Genomic DNA, 19,559 nt, shown 5'->3' with positions numbered 1-19,559 from the left:
TCTGCTCCTCACAGACGCTCCAGTTCTTCGCGGCTTGGGCCTCCGCGACTCTGTCCTCCCCCTGGGACGCAACTCCGCCGGGCTGGTCTTCTCCGCCCAGCCCCCGGGGTCTTGGGCAGTGGGGAGGCGGGGCGGAGGCCCCCTAGGGCCACTCGGCCGGGCGGGGAGCTGAGGTGGGGGCGTTGCGGGCTAGGTGTGGGCTGCAGGCAGGGAGGGGTCATTGTGTCGGTCGGCAACCCCAGGGACTGCTGCTTCGCGGCGGAGGGCGGCCCCCCACCCCGTCTCCCCCTTGGCGGCGGGGGAAGGGGAGCGCAGGTTCCGGCCAGCTTTGCGCTTTTCTCCTCCTCCCCACCCTTACTCCCTCCCCTCCTCCCACCAGTCTTCCCGACCATCTCGGGGAAGGCTGGGCTCGGCTGCTCCGGACACCTCCTTATCTCCCTTCACCTGGGTGGGCGGGGGCCAGCGGATACTCAACTCTCCCTCCCTCTGTTGGGAACTCCCCCGACAGATTTGTCCCTTTTCCCTTCCCCTCGAGGGCTGGTTTAACCCCTAAAACTCCTTCCTCGGAGTGGGGAGGTCTGCTCCTCCCCCACAGGAGGGGGTTCTTCTCCATTCTCGGTAGGGGGGCGAAGTCGGTTCAGCTCCACTTTGGAGAGGAGAGGGTTAATTCCTCCTCCATAGTTCTTCTCCTTCCTCTCCCCACCTCCCCCAAAATAATAGACTAGCATCTCCCCACTTTTCCAATCCCTTCCCCCTTCGTCTTGGCAGCCGGGCTTAGGCGAAGAAGTCGTCTCCCTCCCATTTGCACGGTAGGGTGGGGTGGTTAGTATGTAGGCTGGAGGAGGGGCTCTGACGGAGGGGGAAACAGTTGAAGAAGGTGCTTGTTGCTCATGTTTCTCTCTCTGGTGCCGCTGGTCTATTATTGGTGTTCGCAAGTGGTGCTCCTTCCACATAAGGCCACCGCGCGGGTGCAGGGCGCATGCTCTGCCCGGCCCCATTGAAACTTCCTGCTGCTGCTGCTGGTTCTTTTGCTGGAGCATCTCAGCGCTGTGCCTGCTGCCTCCAGCCTTCACACTGAGTGCTTATACTCATCCCCATTTATTCCCGATCCCTGCCTCTCCTTTTCTGGCACTTTTCTTTCCTCAGAGAAGGCTTTTTTGTTATACTCTGAGCATTGCCTTTATCTGGAAACAGCCCTTGGCTGGAGAAGAAACGTTTTCCAAATAGATCTCTTTTTTGTCCATATTAGCTGGCCAAAGTGGACTGGGTATTGTACAAGACAGATAGCTGTTTCCTTTCCAAGAAAGCAGGATCGCTCTTCTATTCTCTATGTAAATGTAGAAGTTTCTGTTAACTGAATTTATTTGCATTGCTAGGAAGTGCCAAGTATAAAGTTCTTCAGAATATTACCTATAAAGAATCTGTATGATGTTATAGCTACCGAAGATTCAGATTAATACAACAGTTGTAAGGCCTATTATACAGGCCTATTAATCTCTTCTTACCTGTCCACATCCCCTCTACCCATAACAAACTGACTTACAAAAAGCTTATTTTTAAAAAATAGTACAAAATAGGAGGGTGACATTATATAAAGGCTTCCCGCAGAATTTCTTTAAAAATTAAGCCCCATTGTGGTAATTTCATTATCAAATTGTATCTGTCTTCCTTTTCTTATTTTTATTTATTTGTTTTTTGAGACGGAGCCTCACTGTGTTGCCCAGGCCGGAGTGCATTGGCAGGATCTTGGCTCACTGCTACCTCTGCCTCCCAGGTTCAAGCGATTCTCCTGCCCCAGCCTCCAGAGTGACTGGGATTACAGGCGTGCACCACCACACCCAGCTCATTTTTATATTTTTAGTAGAGACGGGATTTCACCATGTTTGCCAGGCTGATCTTGAACTCCTGACCTCGTGATCCACACACCTTGGCCTCCTAAAGTGCTTTACAGGCGTGAGCCACCACACCTGGCCTCTTTTTTAATTTTTAAGAAAGTAGTCATTGTGAAGTAGAATGCCTTAGTAAGTTGCTTTTAGGATGCCTTGGGAAGTGATAGTAATGTATCTCTCAGAGAACGAACTGTGGGCGTGTGGGGAAAGGATGGCTAGTAAATTGTTTTGTTGATTCCCTTGGACCAAGTTGAAATGCAGGTTTTCTGGGGTGGTGTGGTATTTTGGGTAGTATATGAGATTTCTTGCATCTCCATTTCTTTTAGGTATTTTGACCACTGCATTTAGTTTATATTAATATCAGAGGAATAAAATATTAGAGTCAGTTGAATTGAATAGTGGACCACTAAGTAAGTAAAAATGACAGGTAACCTGGGCTAAGGAGGGTCATTTATTTCAACCACTGCATTACCGTTGGTATAGAGTTGCTAAGGGGACTGATAATAGATCCTGTCATAAGGTGATCTTAGAATAATTATTAATTAATGTTACACAGTTCAGAACACCTGGCAAATGAGAAGTCTCTGCAGGTGAAATGCTGTTACTGTGCAGGGAAAAGATTTTCAGAACTTTGATGATGAACCATGATATCATCATCAAAGTTAGCTTGTTGGGTGAACCACTATCGTTTTATCAGCTATTACAGACTTTCTGCCTGTTTCAAATAGCTGATAAGACGATAGTGGCTCAGCCAACAAGATTTGAACTGAGTCTTTTTGGGAAACAGTTGTGGTGTACAAGAGTTAAAAGACATGAATTTAATTCTTGCTACTGTTCTCTGAAGTTGATAGTATTATTCCTATTTGGCAGGCATAGAAACTAAGTAAGGCTCAATAGATTAAGGTGCCCAAGATTATATAGTTAAGGGTGAAATATTATTTCCAACCCAAGTATGAGTCCAAAGCCACAAAATTATATACCTTGCCATAGGATCATGGTTTCCAAACTGCACCAAGGCACCCTAGAGCATTGTTGCCAACTCCATCTGGTAGTTTAAATTTTCAAGTAGGATACAGTGGTAGTCGAAATTTGCTGGTTGCCAGGCGAACTACTGCCTTGACATAGTTCATGATTTCAAGATTGTGCTACATTTCTATAGATGATATGTCTTTGTGAAGCTGGCTTTTTAGTGGTTGCTGTGGTAAAATGCACAAAAAAATCTGTATGCAGCAGGAAAGAGGATAGCAGGGCCCACTCTGATTCCAAGGTTTGAAAAGTTGTGCAGTGCCCAACAGTAATACACATTTCACAAGTAATTATGGTTAAGAATGAAGTAAAAACATTATTTGTTGAAATGTAGCTAGGTTGTTTTTTCACGTGGCTACTGACTGCTTAATAAGTGGAAGTGTTATTATTTCTGGCCCAGGGCTGCTGAGAGAAAATTGCTGAGATACTGAGGGTGCTGTGAACGTAGAACGTTTGGGAACCTTTGTTCTAGAAACTATCATTGAGTTTTGGGGCCAGAAAGAAGGGACTATTTTATCATTGCCTTTATTTTTCAGGGAGGAAAATCAAGCTACAGAGAGAGATTTCAAGTGTATACAGCTAACTGTTGGTGTTAGTCAAATTCTTATTTGAAAAGCCCACGTATATGCTGAAATTGTCAAAAAATTTAGATTTATAGTTGATACTCAGTATAAAAGGATGTGCCAAATGAAGGTGGTGTTTTATCCTCCTCTCTCTGCAGTCTACTTTAGTCCTTCCGATTCTGTGCTTTGTGTGGGCTTCCCCAGGTTTCTCCTAACCAGAGGTAGATAATGGTGGTTATGGATAAAGTCAACATTGACTTTGTGAGATTCCTGACACCCAAGGCTCCTAAGTATCTTTCCTCTCCTGCAGAGAATATTTCTTTTCAAGAGGAAACTATACCACTTTATTCTTTAAAAACAGTCTGGATATTGGTTGAGATGTTATATATATCTAATAAGTTTATTAAGGTAAATACAGATAACGTGTTAGGATTCTCATAGGTTATACTATGGTTGGCTGAATTAGTTGTATATTAAGTAAGTTGAGCCATTAGTTTTTTGTTTCATTTTTGATTTAATTTTAATGATTTGAATTTTAAGTCTTGAAGTCAAAATATCAAGGTTAAAAAAAAAGTATGCTTTTTTAACTGGAATTGTAACTATAACTATGATCTCTCTTACTGGTACTGTAACTGATCTGTGTGTGACAATATATTTTTAGATATATTTGATAAAGTAGAAGGTGACTACTGTAACTGGGGCCACCATGTGTTGATTTAAACAAAAGATTTTACCAAGTGCGTGTACTAGAGGTTGCACGAGTCTACAGTGGTAGACACTGATAGGGCATACATACATTCATAGTAGCATTGCTGGAGCCCCAGAGCCTGGTTAGGTTGAAACTTTTTAGTTGTGGCTCTTCTGCCTTTGAAAAAGTAAATCTTCTTTGGGGCACTTATTAGAGGGAAAGAGAGAAATAGATTTCATCTCTACCGTTTTTGATATGTCCTAAAGTTATGGAGGTTTGGAAGGAGGTTGTTGGCATTGTCCTAGGAACTAGGAGGTAATGGAGACAGAGGGACTTGTCTGGCTAACATGAGCCTGTTAATGCAAACTGGCTGACTTTTTAGTCTTTTAATGATTAAAAAGTTTGCATTAAATTTAGATGTTTTGTTAAATTCTCAGACCGCACCGGTAAGAAGGTAAGTAAGCATTTATTGTGAGTTCATTCACTTGATATGTAATATTGAGCATCTGCTGTGTACAGATGTAGCTACAGTAAATATTGCGGAGATTTTTTTTTTAAAAAAAAAAACATTAAACATAAGCCTTTTAAAAGAAATTTCTTATCTAGTAAGAAGTAGCTAATGAGCTTGAAACTAATGACATCATTCAAAGACTTATTTTTTTTCTCTGAGATTTTATCAAGTGGAGCAATAGTCTGTGCATTCTAGTCTACAGTTGTAGACTAAAATTATCTAACAATTTTATGGTGCGATGTATGACCACATGCAATATGAAAAAGTAAGAATAATTCAGGCCTAAAATACATGTTAAACTGAATCATATGTTCAAGGAAGACAGTTATGTGTGTTGTTGGATTTAATAAAATTTTACATGATGAGTATAGTCTTAATATATTATGCTTGTTTTTTTCTGGTTGTTTTCTGTTTTTATTGCAGAGTAGATCCCACAAAGGTATTAGGGTATTTTCTATTTTGTTTTAAAAACATTTAATTATATGGGCAAGTATAATGTACATTTTGTAATTACATATATTCTAGCAGGATTTGATTTATAATTTGTTTAGCTTTATATGGTCATATCTGTAAGTTAGGTTTATATTAGCTAACTTTTAAACATTTTTGCTCACTCTTGCACAGTTGGGCACAAGCAGTGCCTCCAGGCAAATTGATGCCCAAACTAGAGAGAACAGCAGGCATTCTCTCCTTACTCTTCCACTTCCCCTCTACTTCCATTTCCTGATCCTTATGTCTGAAGTTGCACCACCTTTAGCCATTTGAAGGGGCTGCTTCTTCCATATTATGCTTTCTTTCACTTGTATGCCATAAATGCAGTGCCTGCTAGTTCAAGTGTGCTCCGTATGAGGTTTGTACCAGTGTGTTAGGAAGAAGGGAGGCACTGAAATTCAAAAAAACCCATGTTTTTGGGGTTTCCAAGTGACTAAACAATTGAACCACAATAATAGAGGAAACTGACTTAAACAGTATTAAACTGGTATTGCTTCAAACATTATCAAAGGATTTCTGAGGTGAATGCCTACTTTATAAAAATGTATTTTTTTGGTTGGGCGTGGTGGCTCATGCCTGTAATCAGCACTTTGGGAGGCCCAGGTGGCAGATCACCTGAGGTCAGGAGTTCGAGACCAACCTGGTGAACGTGGTGAAACCCTGTCTCTACTAAAAATACAAAAATTAGCCGGACCTGGTGGCAGGCACCTGTAATCTCAGCTACTCGGGAGACTGAGGCAGAAGAATCGCCTGAACCCAGGAGGCAGAGGTTGCAGTGAGCCAAGATGGTGCCACTGTACTCCAGCCTGGGTGACAGAGTGAGACTCTGTCTCAAAAAAAAAAAAAATCCCCCCCCCTCCCAGAGTTAGGACCTTGAATTCCTGGGCTCAAGAAATGCTCCTGCCCCAACCTCCTGAGTAGTTGGAACTACAGGTGCATGCCAGCACGGCCAGCTAATTTTTAAAGCTTTTTTTGGTAGAGAATGAGATCTTGCTATATTGCCCAGGCTGGTCTTGAACTCCTGACCTCAGGTGATACTCCCACCTTGGCCTCCCAAAGTGCTGGGGTTACAGGCATGAGTCAGCACTTGTGGCTAGAACTCCTTTTTTTTTTTTTCTTTTTTTTTTGAGACAGTCTTGCTCTGTCACCCAGGCTGGAGTGCAGTGGCACGATCTTGGTTCACTGCAACCTGTGCCTCCTAGGTTCAAGTGATTCTTCTGCCTCACGCTCCCAGGTGACTAGGATTACAGGCATGCACCACCATGCCTGGCTCATTTTTATGTGTTTAGTAGGGACAGGTTTTGCCATGTTGGCCAGGCTAGTCTTGAACTCCTGGCCTCAGGAGATCCAGCCACCTCGACCTCTCAAAGTGCTGGGATTATAGGCATGAGCCACTGTGCCCAGCCACTTCTTATTTTTATCCTGAGTTTAGGGATGTGTTAAATTGTATTAATTCTCCATTATCTCTGTGTGTGTGCGTGTGTGTGTGTGTGTGTGTATGTGTGTATTTCCTTTTACAAATTATAAATGGCTGCTCTTTGAGGAAGACGTGGTGTAGGTGCTGTGGATCGGTGATCCGCAGGCTCCTGCTTCTTAACTCACCACTGTTCGCTCTCGCCGAGGAACAAGTCGGTCAGGAAGCTGCGCAGCAGCCATGGCTTTTAAGGATACTGGAAAAACACCTGTGGAGCCAGAGGTGGCAATTCACCGAAATCGAATCACTCTAACGGGCATCACCGTAAAATCCCTGGAAAAGATATGTGCTGACTTCGTCAGAGGAGCAAAGGAAAAGAATCTCCAAGTGAAAGGATCAGTTCGAATGCCTACCAAGACTTTGAGAATGACTACAAGAAAAACTCCTTGTGGTGAAGGTTCTAGGACATGGGATCCTTTCCAGATGAGAATCCACAAACGACTCTATTGACTTGCACAGTCCTTCTGAGATTGTTAAGCAGATTGCTTCCATCAGTTTGAGCCAGGAGTTGAGGTGAAAGTCACCATTGCAGATGCTTAAGTCAACTATTTTAATAAATTGATTACCAGTTGTTAAAAAAATTATAAATGGCAAACTTGATCCCATTCATCATTAGACTACTTTTTGCTCTCATGTTTTGCTCAGAATTAAGTTTTAATACTCATTTAAAAATACTTAAATAAATTTGGTTTCTCTCAAAGTAAGTTGTGTAAGATATTCTGATAGCAAATTATTTCATAATTTGTGCCTTTCTGTGAATAAAAGGTAAAATTTCTGAAGAAGCAGGGATGAGGTGATGGGGAATTTGCAGTGTTTATTTAATCTTACCAGTCCGGATATGGACAAAGAGCAAGAACTAAAAGTTACGCTTAGAATGTTTGTCCCAAATCAAGGTGATCTTTTTCAATGTAAGAACATGAGCTGTGAGGGCACACCAAGCAGAAACTACACCAGACTGTTTTTGTTTTTGTTTTTTTTTGAGATGGAGTCTCACTCTGTCGCCCAGGCTGGAGTGCGGTGATCTCGGCTAACTGCCACCTCTGCCTCCTGGGTTCAAGCAATTCTCCTGCTTCAGCCTCCTGAGTAGCTGGGATTATAGGTGGCTGCCACCATGCCCAGCTAATTTTTTTGCATTTTTAGTAGAGATGGGGTTTCATCATGTTGGCCGGGGTGGTCTCAAACTCCTGACCTCGAGTGATCTGCCCGCCCTGGCCTCCCAAAGTGCTGGGATTACAGGCGTGAACCACCACGTCCAGCCCAAACTGATTTTAAGAAAGAAGAGCATAAGGGGATAACTTGACAGGTACCCCACCAGTAGACAGACCAGGCTTCAGCCTCCTGTAGTTGAACAAAGATTGCTTGAGGAGCAACATAAAGTATATAATGTGTATATGGCTCATGTAAGCAAGAGTTCCTCCAGAAAGCTCTCATAGTGAAGGTTTAGTCTGTGTTTATTTTAGACTCCTAAGTTTTTTTTCCCCAGTATTTGTACATGTTTATCTTAATCATTTTCTGGATAGTAGGGTTATATAGGTTTTTTTCCTTTGTTTTTTCTTACATTTTTTCACATTTATTTTCTATGTTAATTGCGCATTTCTTTGATAATCACCACAAAAATTATTTAAAACGAGATTTCTAAAGAGGCTTTATAAAAGGAAAATTGAATTTCTGCTTGTATTTATTTACCCTTTTTTTTTTTTAAAAGACAGAGTCTTACTCTGTCATCCGGGCTGGAGTGCAGTGGCTTGTTCTCTGCTGACTGCAACCTCTACCTCCCAGACTCAGGTGATCCTCCCATTTCAGCCTCTCAAGTTGCTGGCACCACAGGCATGTGCCACCACACCCAGCTAAATTTTTTTTTGTATTTTTAGTAGAGACAGAGTTTCATTATGTTGCCTAGGCTGGTCTCAAACTCCTGGGCTCAAGCAATCCACCTGACTCAGCCTCCCAAAGTGCTGGGATTACAGGTGTGAGCCACGAAGCTCAGCCTATTTATTTATTCTTAATCTTGAATTACCTCTTACAATGAATGTTACTGTCATCTACCCAAGTCACTCAGATCAGAAACAAAGGAGGCATCCTAGACCTTAGCCCTAAACACTTTCTACTTTGATACCAAGTCATATTGAGTCTATTTATCCCCTTTTATATTTAACTTTGCTTTTCTGTTCTCATTGCTAGTTTTAATGACACTGAACTGCTTTCACATCTCTGAAAATGTGAAAGGTTGTTTTACATTTGTGCTTTTTCCTCATCCTCCTCCCACTGAGTCGAATATCCCATCCCCATCTTCCTTCCCTTGCCTGTTCACTCTACCCGTCATTAGTCTGCTCGTTAAGCATCAAGTGCTCTGTGAAAAATTTCCTGCTTTCTGTCTCTCAAGTTAAATTAACCACTTCTGTCTCCTTACCCTGCATGTACACTTTGTAGATTTTATGTCACAGTACTCATAAAACTTTTTGCACTTACTGCCTAGCCTACGAGATGGTAAACTCTTTGAGGACAGGGATTCTTATTTTATTTTATTGCTAGCAATTGGTGAGTAATAGCAAATATATGTAGTAAATGTTTGTGAAATTAATAGTTTTCCTCAACTTACAGGACCATGTTCTGCTCTAAAACTTTGAAGTTAAAGCCTAGTCTGTGATAGCTTACTACAGGGGTGGGCAATCTGCAGCCTGTCCTCTATTGTTGTAAATAAGGTTTTATTGGTATACAGCCACGTTCATTTGTTTACATACTGTTGTCTGTAGCTGCTTTCACACAACTGTGGTAGAGTTGAGTGATTGTAACAGAGAACATATAACTTCAAAACCTAAAGTATTGGGCTGGGTATGGTGGCTCATGCCTGCAATCCAAGCACTTTCGGAGGATTATCTGAGCCCCGGAGGTTGAGGCTGATCATGCCAATGCATTCCAGCCTGGGTGACACAGCAAGACCCTGTCTCAGAAACAAAACAAAACCCAAAACCTGAAGAACTTATTATCTGTCTAGCCCTTTACGGGAAAAAATTTGCTGATCCATATTCCAGTGTGTGAAGATGGAAGTCTTATCAGATGATGATCGCTGTGTTTGAAAATACATTTAGAACGAGTATAATACAAATTTCCAGCCTGACCAACGTGGTGAAACCTGGTCTCTATTAAAAATACAAATTAGTTGGATGTGGTGGGATACACCTGTAATCCCAGCTACCTAGGAGGCTGTCACACGACAATTGCTTGAACCCAGGAGGCAGAGGTTGCAGTGAGCCGTGATTACGCCATTGCACTCCTGTCTGGGCGACAGAGCGAGACTCCACCCCTCCCCCCGCAAAAAATAAAAATAAAAAAGAACGAATATAATACAAATTAAATGCCTAGAATGTCCTGTGAATGAAACTATTAGTGGAACAGTAGTCTCAGTATTGATCTAATTTTACATCCAACTGTTTTGGTATTAATTACTCCTCTCTCTTGGGTTAGGTGAGTCTAAAAGCTTTTTTGTTAACAGGGTGATGACATTACATTGAACTAAATTTCTTTCATTCAAGAATAGCCACGGCTACCGCTGCCTAATTGTCATAAGGCAATGCTAGGATGGGAGCCATGTGACATAGTAATTGGTAGTAAGGGTAAGAGTTATTGTAACATTGCTGCTATACCAGTCTCAAAGTCTTATCCAAGTGAACTGATTAGGTGAGGGTAAGGTTGGATGAATGGTGATGCTGTGTGCTCAGATGGGAAAGGATGTAGTTATTAAAGATAGAACTTAAAAGATTTACTTAGGTTACTTAAAGGACACAGGACTGGGAAAGAATCTACTAGATAATAGCTTCCTAGAAAGTGGGATTAAATGCCTTGGTCATCAGTGTATTTTGCAGCAAAAGGGCAGTACTGGTTATGAAGCTTAGGCATGTGTTATGCTAGATGTCTCAGGGAATTTGATACTTACTCTTTTCCTTTTGTCCTTAGCATCCTCACAGTTGGCTCTGCAAATAAATATAGTTGTCACTTCTTCGAAGTTTAGATGTTAAAAGTGTTTTAGGAAAAGAAAATTAGATAGAATGAGTTATTCCAAATAATACATTCTAACTTGCTTTTGGTATTTGGAATTTGGGGATATAGCAATATTGTAATGTTGGAAAACTTTGATTAATCAGAAGTATAATGGAGCTTACTTTATATTCCCATTAAAGTCTTGCCAACCTCCAGTTTATCAGAACCGTAAGTAAGCCATCTACAGCAGCACTAACTTGGTCTGGCATCTGAATTCAGACATTCCATAATATTCCTCATTTTTGAGATTTTTTGTCCTGTGAATTTTGACTGTGGTCAACTGGTTTTTCCTTGCTATCTTTTTGTCTCATGGCCTTTTCATTTTATACCCTATCTTCTATTATTACCTAGTTTTATTCACCATGATAACTATATCTCACTCCTTTAGTGTCCTATTTTCCCATATTTTGGACCTCCCCTTTAAACCTTAATTATCTTCTCCATTCTTATCTTTCACAGAAAAATAAATTACAAAAATGCAAAAATAAGGGGCTTTGTAGGATGCATGCTTTACCATAATTTTATAGGTTAAATGCCTGGAGTAGTACTGTTGTAATTATCAGAGCTTACTGTTGAGCCAGACTCCATGCTAAAGCCATCTACCAAGATTACCTTATTTAATCCTTAGAGCCACTCTATTTATAGTATCATTATTTTCATTTTATAGATAAGGAAACTATTTAGAGAGGTAAAGTAACTTGCCTGAAGTCACACAGTGTTAAAGGGTTGGAGAAAATTTTGATAAAAATGTGTTTGTAATGCTGTGGGAATTTAAAACTGGGTAAGTCTGGCGTCGGAGCCCAACTCTTAACCAGTGTTTTGTCCCCACAGGTATGCTCTTACAATGATTGTAGTGTGATCCACAGTACTATGGTTGTGGTCTGAACACTAAGCAATGATCTGAACACTTAGGCTTCTGAGTCAGATAACGTAGCATATATCCCCACTCACCTCTTTTTACTTTAAAAGTTTAAATTTTATTAGCATGAACATTATTTTTAAAAGGTATAATATTTGAATGGGATACTAAAATATATTGAAACCAAAGAACTACAAGTCATAGGTACAGTTGATGCCTTGATATTTGAACATGAATCTTAACCAGCTTTTCATCATTGTTTGGGAAAATCCTAGTTTTCCTCACACTTTGAAACAATTTTCTTCTTCTTGGTTTTTTGGGTTTTTTTTCTTTTTCTTTCTTTCTTTCTTTCTTTTTTTTTTTTTTTTTTGAGACAGGGTCTTTCTCTGTTGCCCAGGGTGGAGTGCAGTGGCATGATCTCGGCTCACTGCAACCTCCACCTTGGGTTCAAGCGATTCTCCTGTCTCAGCCTCCTGAATAACTGGGAGTCCAGGCACGCACCATCATGCCCAGCTAATTTTTGTATTTTTAATAGAGACGGGGTTTGACTATGTTGTGCAGGCTGGTCTTGAGCTCCTGACCTCAAGTGATTCGCCTGCCTTGGCCTCCCAAAGTGCTGGGATTACAGGTGTGAGCCACCACACCCAGCCTAATTTTTTTATTTTTAAAAATTTTTTTAATGGAATTGGCTCAATGAAATAATTTTCTTCTTGAATATTTTGGAAATTAGACTCCATCTCCTATAATTATAAAAGTTTTGTGCATTGTGTTATCAGATGCCTCCAGGGTGTGTTCCCATACTACCTTGACTTCCATTTACCCTAATTAAACCAATTGTCTTATTTTTCCTTGTAGTTCAGTGTTTTTCAACCCTTATAATAATCATGTGTCATTAACTAACTCTGTCTATGCATTAGAATCCCTTGAATCGCTCTGAAAAGTGTTGATTCTTAGGCCTTAACAATGCTCCATTGAAATCAGAATCTCTGGGGATTGAGGCCCTGGCATCAGTGATTTTAATGTGTAATCAGGAATGTCTGTTCTTACCTATTTGTCCTAATACTTCAAACTTTGTCTTAAACTCTGTGCTGAGATTAAAGTCTGTTTTGTCTGGTATTAGCATAGCCACTTCAGCTGTCTTTTGTTTACTTTGCATGGTGTGTTCCTTTCTATCCTTTTAACCTCCTTGTGTCTTTGATTCTAACCTTTGTTTCTTGTAGACAGCATATATTTGTATCATGTTTGCATGATCTTGTTTGCATGAATATAATTATGCAGGCAGTTATAATACAAAGTATAACTGCTGTTTAGAGTAATTCTAAGGTGCTTTGAGAATATAAATGAGCAAGTACTTAATTTTGGCCAGGGGAAATCATAACATCACTGTAAGCATTATGGAAATTTGAATGGTTGAATAAAAGTTGGAAAAGCGTTCAAGGCAGGGAACAGCATGGGAAAAGGCATAGAAATTTCTGATAATATGGCATGTATGGGAAATTGTAACCTAACTGTATACATTAGGTTTCTGATAAGGTTTGTGGTTGAGGAACTTAAGACCATATGAGAAAATTAGATTGGGAGTTATAAATGCTTTGCATGTATTTTTCCCTTCTTTAAAGTAAAAATGTAGCACATTAAATAAAGGCAACATGCCAGTGACTGACAATAAGTTCCATAAGGAATTCATTTTCTCTTATTCACTCTATTTCTAGCCTAGTATTTAGCATATAGTAGATGCTCAAGTGTTAGTTGAATGAATGTGTCACATATTTCAAAATATTTTTAGATTTTCTCTTCATCCCTTGTTTGCTACACATTTTTCATGGTATAACTCTTTTTTCTTTTGGGTATTGCTGTAAAGATATACATTACTGAATTCCCCCTCCCCCGCCCCCTCTTGTTTTTTCACTTATTTAATTTTTTTTTTTAATGACTCAGGTATTTCCTTTTGGTCTTTCTCAGGTGTTTCCCCATCTTTGGTCTGTCTTTTCTTCCTTTCTTTCTTTCTCTTTATTTAGAGAGAGGGTCTTGCTCTATTGCCCAGACTGCAGTGCAGTGGCACAGTCATAGCTCACTGTAACATAGAACTCCTGGACTCAAGTGATCCTCCGGCCTCAGCCTCCCAAGTAGCTAGCACTACTTGTGCCCTCACACCTGGCTAATTAAAAAAATATATATATACTTTTTTATAGAGATGGGTGTTGCTACGTAGCCCACGCTGGGTTGTATAATAGTGCCTGAGATGCCTGAGATGGAAAATCTTTGGGTAATCCCTCAGCTCATTTCTTGGGTTATTTGGTTATACCATGTCTTAACTGCATGAAAAGCATTTGTTATTAACCTCTGCTAAGCTTATTACTTTTTATTTGAATCCTCTGAGTATAGTTAAAAATCCAATTTTTAATTTATCTTTCCCAAGACAACATGAGGGAAAAGTCATTATTCCGTTTCTTTATTTACCTTTTTTTTTTTTTAAGAGCCCCACCCCAGTTTCTCTGAATTGATTTACATGATCTTCACCAGGGGTGATCTGAAATTCTCATTTCTGAAACAATTCTTTTGCGGTGTTGGAAAGGCAGTGGGCAGTTCGGGGTGGTGATAGGGAAACCAGCTGGAGGTGGTTATAATATTACATTCATATTGTAAGATGTGAATTGGGCAAGTGTCAGTAGGGAGTGAGAGAAAAGGCTAGATCTGAGAAAGAGAATTTGCAGGTAGAATAGATAAGGACTTAGTTAATGGATTGAATTAGAGTACCTTATTTATGTACTTAAGGTAATTAAAATTAACTTTAACTATCTTGGCATTTGTGCCCAGTTGTTTTCTGTTATAAGTAAAGTTTTCTTTAATGAAATAATCTTTTGTTTTCTTTTTTTTTTTTTTTTCTTTTTTTGAAATGGAGTCTCGCTCTGTCTCCCAGGGTGGAGTATAGTGGTGTGATCTCGGCTCACTGCAACCTCCACCTCCTGGTTTCAAGCAATTCTCCTGCCTCAGCATGCCACCCCACCTGGCTAAGTTTTGTATTTTTAGTAGAGATGGGGTTTCACCATGTTGGCCAGGCTGGTCTTGAACTCCTGACCTCAGGTGATCCACCTACCTCAGCCTCCCAAAGTGTGGGGACTACAGGCACAAGCCCGTTCCCTGCTGAGATATGTCATTTTTATTTGCAAAAAAAGTTTGTTGTAAGTTTAGAGATTGCTTTTTTCTGCTTGGTACAGAGATTTGATACTCGTTAGACATCCTTTCTGTTCCTTTCTCCCCACAAAGAAACAAACGGGAACTTCAAGTAATTTGAAATACCACTCTAGATAAACAAACACATACGTTTAATACATAGTGTGGATTTAGTTCATTGTAAATGAGAAGTACACATAAGTGATATGTGTGTTTGTGGGGGTTGAAAGTTGATGAAGAGATTCTTGATTGATGTTGAAAAACTGTCTAGCAGAAATACAATTTGACTTGAATTCCATCTGGGGAACAACTCTTTCTCCAGCCTTTTTTGAGACAAGGTCTTGCTCTGTTACCCAGGCTGGAGTATAGTGGTGCAATCATGGCTCACTGCAGCCTTGACCTGAGCTCAAGCTATCCTTCTACCTCAGCCTCCTGAGTAGCTGGGACCACAGGAACGTTCCACCATACTCAGCTATTTTTTTTTTCCTAGAGATGGGGTCTCACTGTGTTGCCCAGGCTGGTCTTAAACTTCTGGGCTCAAGTGATCCACCCACTTCGGCCTCCGTAAGACTGGGATTACAGGCATGAGCCACCGTGCCTGGTTCCCCAACTATTAAATGTGCTATTAGACACCATGTATTAATGTAGACCCGTAATATTATTTGAGCTATAAGTAAAGTCTGGTCTCATGCCATTTAATTAGTGAAGGATGGTTCTATCATTTTACAAGGTAGAATGTCACCAACAAGACTGTCCCCATTTCACATGCCAGCCACAGGTGGGGTCCCCATGCTACCTGCACTTCTACCCAACTGGCTACAAATCTGAGGAGTTCTCATAACCCACCTCAAGTTCTGTAATTCACCGGAATGACTCACAGAACTCAAGAAAGTGCTTTATTTACAGTTATGGCTTTATTATAAAGGATACAACATAAGACCAGCCAGATGCAGAGACACATAGGGCAAGGTCTGGAAGGGTCTTGGATGTAGAGCTTCTGTGCCCCTCTCCCTGTAGAATCAGGGCATGTCACCTTCCCAGCATATCATTGTGTTCACCAGTCAGGAAACTGCTCAGTATGACAGGTTTTTGTTTCTCTTTTCAGGCAGGGTCTTGCTCTCTTGCCCAGGCTGCAGTGCAGTGGTGCAACATGGCCTACCCTGAGCTCCTGGGCTCAAGCGATCCTCCTGCCGAGTAGGGGGGACTACAGGCACATGTTACCACGCCCAGTTAATTTAGTTATATTTTTCTAGAGATGAAATCTCACTATATTGCTCAGGCTGATCTTGAATTTCTGGCCTCAAATGATCCTCCTGCCTTAGCCTCCCAAAGTGCTAGGATTGTAGGTGTGAGCCACCACACTTGGCCACGCATAACAGCCTTTTTATTTATTTATTTTTTGAGATGAAGTCTCACTCTGTCGCCCATACTGGAGTGCAGTGACAGGATCTCGGCCCACTGCAACCTCCATCTCCCGGGTTTAAGCGATTTTCCTGCCTCAGCCTCCTGTATACCTGGGATTACAGGTGCACACCACCATGCCCAGCTAATTTTTGTAATTTTAGTAGAGACAGGGTTTCACTATGTTGGCAAGGCTGGTCTGGAACTCCTGACCTCAAGTGATCTGCCCGTCTTGGCCTCCCAAAGCACTGGATTACAGGCGTGAGCTACTACACCCAGCCAGCATAACAGTTTTTATTAGGGTTTTTGTTTTGCAATAGAACTCCGTCTTGACTGGGCACAGTGGCTCATGCCTATAATCCCAGCACTTTGGGAGGCCTAGGTGGGTGGATCGCTTGAGCCCAGGAGTTCAAGACTACCCTGGGCAACATGGGGAACCCTGTCTCTACAAAAAATACAAAAATTAACCAGGTGTGGTGACATACAAATGTAAGTCCTGGTTACTTGGGGGACTGAGGCAGGAGGATCGCTTGAGCCTGGGAGGTAGGGGCTCCAGTGAGCCATGATTGTGCCACTGTACAGACAAACAAAAGAACTCACTCTCTAGCTCCTATCCTTTCCCTGGAGGTTGGGCTGATACTATGTGGCTTAAAGCCCCTACCATCTAATCTCACAATAGGTCCTTCTGGCATGGCTAGCCCCTATCCCGTCCCATTTGTTCATAGTATATAATGTCTTTCATATGTTGCTGAATTCAGCTTGCTAGTTTTTTGTTTGTGTTTTAGAGATGAGGCCTCACTCTGTCACCCAGACTGGAGTGAGAGGCACTGGAGAGGCACTATATATCATAGTTTGCTAGTATATTGTTAAAAGTTTTTTTCTTGTGATATCTGTTAAATGGTTTTGGTGGTTCACTCCTGTAATCCTAGCACTTTGGGAGGCCAAGGCAGGTGGATCTCCAGAGGTCAGGAGTTTGAGACCAGCCTGGCCAACATGCCAACATGGCGAGACCTTGTCTCTACTAAAAATACAAAATTAGCCAGGCGTGCTAGTGCGTGCCTGCAATCCCAGCTACTTGGGAGGCTGAGGCAGGAAAATCGCTTGAACCCAGGAGGCAGAGATTGCAGTTAGCTGAGATCGTGCCATTGCATTCCAGTCTGAGCAATAAGAGTGAAACTGTCTCAAAAAAAAAAAAAAAAAAAAAATTAATTAAATGGTTTTGGTATTAAAGTAAATGAAAAATTGTTTCTTCTATCCACAGAATACTCTGACACCAAATTTGTGGTTTTTCGACATCAAGCAATTTTCCATTTCTTTGCACACACCAACTGGGTGTATTACAATTTAGTTTGATTCTGACACTACCTAGAGTTACCACAGTCCCGCAAATTAAAGACTCAGACCCACAAGACTGCCTTCCCACTTTAGACATCAGTTGCAAGTGTTGGGTGCCAAGGGTCCCCACACTTCTGTCTGACTTGACTACAAATTGGGGGTTCTCACAACTTCCTTCTTAGGTTCAATAACCTGCTGTATTGGCTCACAAAACTCAGGGAAACACTTTACTTCTGTTTCAGGTTTATTATAGAGGATACAAATGAACAGCCAGATGAAGAGGTACACAGGGTAAACAAGGTCTGGAAGAGTCCCAAGTGCAGGCGCTTCAGTCCCCCAGCAAATTAATGCGTTCACCAACTCAGAAGCTGTCTAAACCCTAGTTTAGGGATGATGATGATGATGATGATGATGATTTTGTAGAGATGGAGTCTCTGTATGTTGCCCAGGCTGTTCTTGCATTCCTGGGCTCAAGCGATCCTCCTACCTCAGCTTCCGAAAGTGCTGGTCATGCCCAGTCAGTTTAGGGATTTTTTTTTAATGGAGGTGTCATCATGTAGGTATGATTGATTGTTAACTCAAATCTCCAAACTCTCTTCGTTCTCTGGAGGATGTGGATGGGGCTGAAAGTTCCAGGCTCTAGGCACGTAATCATGGCTTGGTCTTTCTGGTGACCAGTTCTCATTCTGAAGATTCCAGGAGCCCACCAAGAGTTCCCTCATTAGAACAAAAGATGCTTCTGTCACACAGGAAATTCCACGAGATTTAAGAGCTCTGTGTAGACATGCCTGTTACCCCATTGCTCAGGAAATTGCAAGGAATTTAGGAGCTCTGTGTCAGGAACCAGGTCCAAAGAGCACATATTAGAACAAAAGATGCTGCTAGCACCCTATCACTCAGGAAGTTACAGGGATTTTAGGAGCTCTGTGTCAGGAACTATGGAGCAGAGATCAAATATGTATTCTTTTTTGAGACGGAATCTCGCTCTGTTTTGCCTAGGCTAGAGTGCAGTGGCAAGATCTCAGCTCATTGCAGCCTCCGCCTCCTGTGTTCAAGTGATTCTCCTGTCTCAGCCTCACAAGTAGCTGGGACTACAGGCATGTGCCACCACACCCGGCTAATTTTGTATCTTTAGTAGAGATGGGGTTTCACCATGTTGGCCAGGCTGGTCTCAAACTCCTGATCTCAGCCACCTTGGTGTCCCAAAGTGCTGGAATTACTGGCGTAAGCCACTGAGCCCATCCCCAACCATGTATTATTATATCATACAAGGTAATCCTGGCCTCATAAAATGAATTGGAAAGTGTGGGAAGTGTTCTATCCTCTTCTGTGTTTTGGAGGAGTTTGAGAAGGTTTGGAATTAATTCTTTTTTTTGAGAGAGAGAGAAGGTCTTGCTCTGTTACCCAGGTTGGAGTGCAATAGTGCGATTGTGGCTCACTGCCACCTTGACCTAGTGGGCTCAAACAGTCCTCTTGCCTCAGCTTCCTGAGAACTTAAGGTGTACCATCACACTCAGCTAAATGAAGAGACAGAGTCTCACCGTAGTCCAAGCTGGAGTGCAGTGATGCAATCATACCTCACTTCAGCCTTGAAGTCTTGGACTCAAGCTGTCTTCCCATCTCAGCTTGTTGTGTAGCTAGGAGGACAGGTGTTTGCCACCAAGCCTAGCTAATTTTGAGTGTTTTGTAGAGATGGAGTCTTGCTGTGTTGCCCAGGCTAGTCTCATAGTCCTGACCTCAAGTGATCCGCCCTCCCTCTTCCAAAGTGCTGAGATAACAGGTATGTGCTACCACATACCTGGTGTTAATTCTTTTTATAAATGTTTGGTAGAATCTACCAGTGAAGCCATCTGGTACTGGACTTTCTTTGTGGGAAATACTTTTTTTCTTTTCTGGGTTTCTTTTCTTTCTTTCTTTCTTTTTTTGAGACAGGTTCTTGTTTTGTTGCCCAGACTGGAGTGCAGTGGTGTGATCTCAGCTCACTGCAACCTCCGCCTCCTGGGTTCAAGTGATTCTCCTGTCTCAGCCTCCCGCAAAGCTGGGATTACAGGTGTGTACCAACACACCTGGCTAAGTTTTGTATTTTTAGTAGAGGTGGGGTTTCACCAT

General features: G+C 41.7%; 1 protein-coding gene and 1 pseudogene across 1 annotated transcript in view; both read left to right on the top strand.

The window, feature by feature from the left end:
- The window catches only part of RSF1 (remodeling and spacing factor 1), a 156,984-nt gene that overhangs the window by 535 nt on the left and 136,890 nt on the right, over positions 1–19,559 (top strand). The gene's annotated exons all lie outside the window — the stretch shown is intronic.
- Positions 136–17,278, top strand: LOC140712561 (small ribosomal subunit protein uS10-like; annotated as a pseudogene).

Source organism: Chlorocebus sabaeus, chromosome 1, assembly GCF_047675955.1.
Source record: "Chlorocebus sabaeus isolate Y175 chromosome 1, mChlSab1.0.hap1, whole genome shotgun sequence".
NCBI lineage: Eukaryota > Metazoa > Chordata > Mammalia > Primates > Cercopithecidae > Chlorocebus > Chlorocebus sabaeus.
Note: the sequence above shows the minus strand (reverse complement) of the source record. Positions and strands in the feature narration are given on the sequence as shown.